Source organism: Mirounga leonina, unplaced genomic scaffold (genome assembly GCF_011800145.1).
Source record: "Mirounga leonina isolate KUSES-001 unplaced genomic scaffold, KU_Mleo_1.0 Mir_192, whole genome shotgun sequence".
NCBI lineage: Eukaryota > Metazoa > Chordata > Mammalia > Carnivora > Phocidae > Mirounga > Mirounga leonina.
In genome coordinates this window covers 43,925-52,650 of record NW_023270485.1, presented here as the reverse complement: position 1 = coordinate 52,650, position 8,726 = coordinate 43,925, and the positions used below count along the sequence as shown (strand labels likewise).

The following is an 8,726-nucleotide window of genomic DNA, read 5'->3' as shown; positions in this document are numbered from 1 at the left end:
GTAGGAGGGTTCCCTTTTCTCCAAATTCCCGCCAACATCTGTCATTTCCTGACGTGTTAATTTTAGCCATTCTGACTGGTGTGAGGTGATACCTCACTGAGGTTTCGATTTGGATTTCCCTGATGCCAAGCAGTGTTGAGCACCTTTTCATGTGTTTGTTGGTCATTTGGATGTCTTTGGAAAAATGTCTGTTCATGTCTTCTGCCCATTTCTTGATTGGATCATTTGTTCTTTGAGTGTTGAGTTTAAGAAGTTCTTTTTAGATTTTGGTTAGTAGCCCTTTATCTGAGATGTCATTTGCAAATATCTTCTCCCATTCTGTCAGTTGTCTTTTGGGTTTGTTGACTGTTTCCTTTGCTGTGCAAAAGCTTTTTATCTTGATGAAGTCCCAATAGTTTATTTTTGCCCTTGCTTCCCTTGCCTTTGGCAATGTTTCTAGGAAGAAGTTCCTGCTGCAGAGGTCGAAGAGGTTGCTACCTGTGTTCTCCTTTAGGATGTTGATGGACTTCTGTCTCACATTTAGGTCTTTGAACCATTTTGAGTCTATTTTTTTTTTAATGTTTTATTTATTTGTTCATGAGAGAAAGACAGGCAGAGGCAGAGGGAGAAGCAGGCTCTCCGCATAGCAGGGAGCCTGATGCGGGACTTGATCCCAGGACTCTGGGATCATGACCTGAGTCTTAGGCAGATGCTTAATCATCTGAGCCACCCAGGCGTCCTTGAGTCTATTTTTGTGTGGGATGTAAGGAAATTGTCCAGTTTCATTCTTCTGCATGTGGCTCTCCCAATTTTCCCAACACCATTTGTTGAGGAGACTTTTTTCCCTTGGACATTCTTTCCTGCCTTGTCAAAGATTAGTTGACCATAGAGTTGAGGGTCCATTTCTGGGCTTTCTATTCTGTTCCATTGATCTATGTGTCTGTTTCTGTGCCAGTACCATACTGTCTTGATGATGACAGCTTTGTAATAGAGCTGGAAGTCCGGAATTGTGATGCTGCCAGCTTTGCTTTTCTTTTTCAACATTCCTCTGGCGATGCGGGGTCTTTTCTGGTTCCATACAAATTTTAGGATTATTTGTTCCGTTTCTTTGAAAAAAGTGGCGGTATTTTGATGGGGATTGCATTGAATGTGTAGATTGCTCTAGGTAGCATTGACATCTTCACAATATTTGTTCTTCCAGTCCATGAACATGGAACGTTTTTCCATTTCTTTGTGTCTTCCCCCATTTCTTTCATGAATGTTCTATAGTTTTCTGAGTACAGATCCTTTGCCTCTTTGGTTAGATTTATTCCTATGTATCTTATGGTTTTGGGTGCAATTGTAAATGGGATTGACTCCTTAATTTTTCTAATTCTTCTGTCTTGTTGTTGGTGTATAGGAATGCCACTGATTTTTGTGCATTCATTTTATATCCTGCCACTTTACTGAATTCCTGTATGAGTTCTAGCAGTTTTGGGGTGGAGTCTTTGGGTTAGTACCATTCTGTCTTGATGATCACCACTTTGTAATATAGCTTGAAGCCCAGCTCTATTTGTGATGCCTCCAGCTTTAGCTTTGCTCTTCTGTTTCAAGGTTGCTTTGGCTGTTTGGAGTCATTTATGGTTCCACACAAATTTTAGAATCATTTGTTCTAGCTCAGTGAAAAGTGCTGTTGGTATTTTTATACAGATTGCATTATATGTGTAGATGCCTTTTGGTAGGATAGACATTTGACCAATATTTGTTCTTGCAAGCCATAAGCATGGAATGTCTTTCTATTTCTTTGTGTCCTCGTCACTTTCTTTGATCAGTGTTTCATAGTTTCAGAGTACAGATCTTTTACCCCTTTGGTTAGGTTTATTGCTAGGTATATTGAGTTTTGGTGCAGTTGTAAATGGGATCAATTCCTTATTTCTCTTTCTGCTGCATTATTATCGGTGTATGGAAAGGCAACAGACTTCTCTATATTGGTTTTGTATTCGCTGACTTCACTGAATTTGTGTGTCAGTTCTAGCCTAGGTTTTTGGTGGAGGCTTTCGGGTTTTGTAGATAGAGTACCATGTCATCTGCAAATAGTGAAAATTTGACTTCTTTCTTGCTGACTTGGATGCCTTTTATTTCTTTTTATCTGATTCCTGAGGCTAGGACTTCCAGTACTGTGTTAAGTAGTAATGGTGAGAGTAGACATCTTGTCTTGTTCCTCACCATAGAGGAAAAGCTTTCAGTTTTTTCCCCATTGAGAAAGATACTGGCTGTGGGTCTTTCTTGGGTGGCTTTTGTGATGTTGAGGTATGTTCTCTCCAAATTTACTTTGTTGAGGGTTTTTATCAAGAATGGATGCTGTATTTTGCCACATGCTTTTTCTTCATCTGTTGAAATGATGATATGGCTCTTATTCTTTCTTGTATTAATGTGGTGTATCATATTGATTAATTTGCAAATATTGAACTATGTTGCACCCTTGGCTAAATGTATTCTTAGGGGTCACTTGGTTGGCTTGCTTAGTAGAGCATGTGACTCTTGGTCTCACCCTTGTGAGCTTAAGCCTTATGTTGGGTGTTAAATCTTTAAAATTATTCTTAAGTATTTTGTTTTTGATACTATTGTAAATGGGATTGTTTTCTTGTATACTTTATCAGATAGTTTATTGCTAGTTTGTAGAGACACAGTGATCTTTGTATTTTGATTTTGTATCCTGATACCTACTGAATTCATTTTTTGTGTCAACTTTTATACACTGAATGTGATCATACATTTTTTCTTTTTTTTTTAATATTCTCTAATAAAAACCGATCGCTTGTTAAAAAAATCATTTTTATACCCATTATCTTATTTTAACTTCATATAAACCTCAAAAGTGGTGAAAGAATAAAATACATTTTATGGACAATGAACCAGAATTCTTTTTTTTTTTAAAGATTTTATTTATTTATTTGAGACAGAGAGAATGAGAGAGAGAGCACATGAGAGGGGGGAGGGTCAGAGGGAGAAGCAGACTCCCTGCAGAGCAGGGAGCCAGATGTGGGACTCAATCCCGGGACTCCAGGATCATGACCTGAGCCGAAGGCAGTCGCCCAACCAACTGAGCCACCCAGGCGCCCTGAAACCAGAATTCTTAAAGGATTAATACTCTAGTGAGAAAGTAATAGCCAAGGTCTTGGGTGACTGGCTGTTCTGATCTTAATGTTTTGTGAATGATTTTGTAATGTTACCATTTGCAGTCATCCATACATTACAACAACATAACCACCATGTGCCAGCATATTAGAAATGCGGAATACTAGCCCAGTCTCATATCTGCTGACTCTAAATTGGAATTTTAACAAAATTTCTGTGTTTTGTATGCCCTTTGCAGTTTGTGGAGTGTTGGTTTATAGCACATTGCAGTTGCAGCACTGTGATCATTTTAATTGCCTTTCTTAGGGTCTTTTTTAGGTTAATTGTAAGTCTTCAACTCTAAATGAATCAGATTCTTTAAAGTAGTGAAGTATGAACGTTAAAAGAACGCACTACAATTATCAGGATATATGCATCAGAAACAACCAAAAGAACTTTTTTTTTTTTTAATCAAAGAGCTTTTTAAATACAGAATTTTGGACATCACCTCAGGTCTGTCAATCTACAGGACTCATAGGTATCTTTTTAAAGCTCTGCAAGTGATTTTGATAGGTAAACTGTCCTAAGAACCACTGAATATAGAAAGGTATGTTAATTTTCTTGGGTTATCATTCCATTTTTGGCTTTGAGTTGCAGTGTTTAACCTTAAAGGGATCCCATTACACCTTTTTTTTTCCTGTTTTTTTTTTTTTTTTACTTTTTTCTTGATTTTTTTCTTTTATTTCTCTTATTAAAGTGAATAGTGTAAGTAATTTTTCTAGGTTAAATCATTATTTAGTCATGCATGTAAACTTTCTAATTGTTTAAACCCAAGAATTCTTTTCTTTAAGAAAGTAGAGAGTAGGTGAAGAAAAACAGGAGAATTTGTAACAGAACAGTAAATGAGCTTTTTCTTAATATGTTAATTCAAAAGTAATTTGTGGGACAACTGTTATTTTGTCCTATCAGCTTGAAAGTTATTTGTTTATTTCTAAGGATAACAAAGCTGATGTAATTTTAAAGTACAATGCTGATGAAGCTAGAAGTCTGAAGGCATATGGCGAGCTTCCAGAACATGGTAATATCAAAGTTATTATATTTTCTTGTCTTACGATATTATTTGTTGGTGTTTAGATGAAGCCATTTTGATAGACTCTTGTTTATGTATTGTTTATGTACTTATAAAATTTTTTAGTTTTTAGTATGCTTGTCTTACTGAATATTAATATTTTATGATACCTTATGGTATTAATACTTCAATAATAAACTAGAATTCTATTCCTAAAAAATGTTCTTTTGGTGGAAAGTTTAACACCTTATAATCCCTTCTATGTAGTATCTGTTAAAAGAATACATTATTACAGTGTTTTTAATGATTTTCAAGAAGTTGTTAGTTTTCAGCTAAGCAAGGAAAACAGTTATGATACTGGTATTGATTTTTGTAGAAAACGATGGTCAGTTTCTCTTAGCATAATAGTCTCCTATAGAGTTGTGTATATTTTAATTGACATTTCTATCTAATGGCAAAAGTATTGCATTTTCATTGTAGTAAACTTGAGGATATTAACAGAAGTCCTTCGTAACATCAAAGAAGTGTGCTATATCCTAAGGCTCATACTTTTCACTTGGTAGCTACTTTATTTTACATGTATCTTACTGCATTGCGTTTTATTATGAAAATACAAGGTTTTTACATAAGCATGAAATTTCTTATGAAATTGTTGACATTTAAAGAAGTGTTAAAATATGTGAGAGTCAGACCAGTACTTCATATTTTACTTTTATTAGTTGAGGATAAACATGATTTGACCAACTCATTTTGACTGATTTGGTAAGTCTAATAGTTGGCAAGCTAGCTCTTCTTCTGTTCAGAACATTATGTAGGCTGATGGTAAGTGTTAGCATGTTTTTGAACTCTTTGAAGCATACTTGGGAAATGTATAGCTACTAAGTTAGTATAATTAGAACCTGCCTGCTTTATTTACACTACATTTTTTAAAAAAGATTTTATTTATTTGAGAGAGAGATACACAGCAAGAGAGGGAACACAAGCAGAGGGAGTGGGAGAGGGAGCAGCAGGCTTCCCGCCGAGCAGGGAGCCCGATGCAGGGCTCGATCCCAGGACCCTGGGATCATGACCTGAGCCGAAGGCAGATGCTTAACGACTGAGCCACGCAGGTGCCCCAGTAACATTTTTCTTATAATGAAACATTGGTTAAATTGAAATGGTACTTCTAAGAGTGTTTTGTATAGTTAGGTATTTTATACCAGACTTGTTTTTGTAGTCAATTTATCTAATAATATTTTGAATATATATATATGAATATATTTATTATGTCTTTAGCTAAAATCAATGAAACAGATACATTTGGTCCTGGAGATGATGATGAAATCCAGTTTGATGATATTGGAGATGATGATGAAGACATTGATGATGTAAGTAGTAGACAAAACCTTGTATTTTTTGTTTGTTTTGCTTATGAATTATCTACAAAGAAACAAGGTCTTTTCCCCAGCTTTCTTTAATCTAGGAATGCTGAACACTTTAAGTATATTAAGACCACTGCATGAGTTTGAATATTCATTAATATTCAGAGACCCTCTAGTTAGATGTTTTATGCTTTGAGAAACCTTACAATCCTTTGAAACATTTCTTTCTGAAAAGAACAATATTATTAGCTCTAACAGTGGTTTACTCCATAATGAAAACTTGCTTAAGTGAGAGTGTCTATAGAGACAGCTTTTAAGAAATGTAACAGTTTTGAGAATGTGCCTTCTCCTCAATGAAATATTAGTAGGTTAAAAGAAGAATCTTGTTTGAACCAGCTTGCTCAAGAATTGAAATTGCAATATACTCCAGGAGGTCTGTTGTCAAGTTATATATTGGGATTACATTATTTTGTGAGACATCATTGTTTATTTTGTGGGAAATGGTTGCTTTCTTAGTAATAAAGCAGTAAGTGTAACAAAAGTAATAAATGTCTCATTGTTCTGCTGTTAACTGTATTTAAATAAAATTCATCTTGATTTTTCTTGGAATGTATATATGAAATAATTAGGATGGTGGTATGTCCTACATTTTATTAGGTTTAGGCTTTTTTTTTTTTTAATACCCCTGTAATAAAAAGGTAGTTCAGAAGCCACAAGTTAGTGTTTGATTTGATACTTAGAATTTAAAAATATGTAGCGTATTTGTTTCTGACAAAGTGGAATTAGCAAAGTTGTTCAAAAATAGAAAGCCAGTCTTTACGATGTCTAAAAGTTGAGCACCACAAGCAATGTTGATGCTCATGCCACATTGGTAGTCACTAATCTACAGCAGGGATCTCCATATCTTTTAATCACCAACAAACACCTTTATTCAGAGCATTTTCAGACATTCACAGAAGTTGAGAGTTTCTAAAGTCAAGTGAACACTTACGTACCACCAAAATTAGACAATTTCCATTTTTCTATACTTGATCTATCACATCAGACCTTTTATTCATTTAGAGATCCATATTATTTAATATTACTAAAATATATTTTAGTATATTTTCAAATCATTTAGATTACTCCATGAGTTAAAGAAATATTGACTACATACCTCCAGTGTAGATTTTTACCAGATTTCTTTTTTTTTACCATGCATTTTTATGCATTTTTAAACATGAAGTACTACTCTATAAATGTTGCATACATTTTAAAGCATACCCAGAAGTAGGAAATGAAAAAGGATGAGGAAAAAATATTGTTCTGGTATTTTCTTCTTGTACCTCCTTTGGGGACCCTGAGCCAGAGGATTCCTATGACTAAATTAATTTTTTTTGACAGTAAAGTGATTATTTTCTGTGCCAAAACTTAACAGTTGTGTTGTACACTAAGGACATTTGAATATTTTGAAACCTGCAGTGGGATTGAAGGCTAGGTAGGAGCAGAACTACAGTATATATGTGAATATGAAGAGGAGATTTTGGTTTAGTACTGCAGTTTCTATTTTTAAGGTAATTTATACTGCCACATGTCTGTTCCTACTTTCAAAATACAATATCTGTAATCACTAGCATGAAAAGAAAGAAGGTGATTCTAAACTGTATTAACAGCTTATATAACATATAACATTCTCAAAGAGTTCATAAAGACTGGCAAGCAGACAGGAATTGAGAAAAATAGCATACAGAATTTTTCATTCAGAAGAATATAAGTATTTTCCAGATAGTGTAAAGGGGTCCTTATTTATGTAATAGACTTTTTTTTTTTGTATTTTAAGAATTATTTTTTTCCATGGATTTCATGTTTTTTTCCACTTACAGATCTAAATTGAACTCAGAGTTTGTGAGGATTATTCTACAATTTCAGTTTTGGCCAACACCTGTTAAGAAGAGTAAAACTTCATTTATGAATTTAGTTTGTTAAGACACACTGATTTATTTTCATTGTTTTGAAGTATTATATTTCTCTAAAAACTGATGAAACTGAATTACTTTAAGTGAAATTTTAATAACTTTTGATGTAATTGAATTTAGGAATTTAGGAATAAAAGACTACCAATATCTGCTGTTAAATAATAGAAACAAGTCATTCCCACTGTGACTACTTTATTATGGTTAATAGGTGTTTTGAATAAATTGCTTTATCAGTATAGGTTTTGATAAAGCCTTGTTCCAGCTAGTCTGTTTACAGTCTTTCTGTATATTCTAGTTAACTAAATGTTTTCTAAGATTTTTGATGTAATTTAAGAAAGGTATAAGTCTACACTTAAAGTCAAGAAATGGGGCTGTTTTCATATTTAGGAAGTCATATGTATTTTTATACTGTTTGATAACTGAAATATTCTTTTCATCATTATGTGTTGCCACCATCATAAAAAAAAAAAAAAGACATTTCCAAAATGCAGTTTTTAGAACATGGGTTTGAAAAGCAATTTTCAATTTGTAAGATTAGTAGTTGCAAAAATTAGTGCTAGGTAACCCAGTTATTTTTACACTGGAAATATTGACATATTAGTTTAGTATTTTACTTAATGTGTATAGAAAATTTCTCAAGATAGCTTTTGATGGCAAAATAAGTACAGTATTTTTTATTATACAGAATAGGTTGTGTTACATATGTCATTTATTGTCAAAAGTAATATGCATTGTAACCCATATTTTTGGGCTTTATGAACAATTAAATTACAATGTATAAATGAAAAACTAATTGTATAGTAAGTTCTATTAAACTAAGCCTTTCTTAAAGCCTTAGCTGAGTTTCATAAAAGGGGAAGAAAGGAACCACCACTGAGAAATATAATAAAATATGTTGTTGAGTATATTTTGTCCTTACTTTGTGTAATTGGTGTATTTTATTGTATGTACCAACTTCTGTGTATATTTTACTAGGAATTTAGATTATAACCCTTCTGTTTGACATTTTGTTTATTTTGAAGTTATCAATAAGGTAAAATTAAGGGTGGGGCTAGTTAAACACTACCTACAGTTAAACTTTAACACAACTTCAATGGAAAAGATTCATTAAGTAGTTTGTAAAGCATAGCTCTTTTCCTGAGGATTTTTCAGCAGTGAGAATTAATGTAAAGAAAATACACTTTCACCTAGTTACAAAATGATAAATACAAGAAATATAAAGGAGGTTCCACATGGTTTCATCTCCCTTTGCCATAATTTTATTTC

The 8,726-nt window shown here is 33.4% G+C and overlaps 1 long non-coding RNA gene across 1 annotated transcript; it reads left to right on the top strand.

Moving 5' to 3' along the window:
- Nucleotides 1-3,811: 3,811 nt before the first annotated feature.
- On the top strand, nucleotides 3,812-8,367 carry LOC118023940. The gene is made up of 3 exons (XR_004682944.1): nucleotides 3,812-4,153; nucleotides 5,420-5,511; nucleotides 7,368-8,367. It is a non-coding gene; the product is annotated as an uncharacterized LOC118023940 (long non-coding RNA).
- The last annotated feature ends 359 nt before the right edge of the window (nucleotides 8,368-8,726 follow it).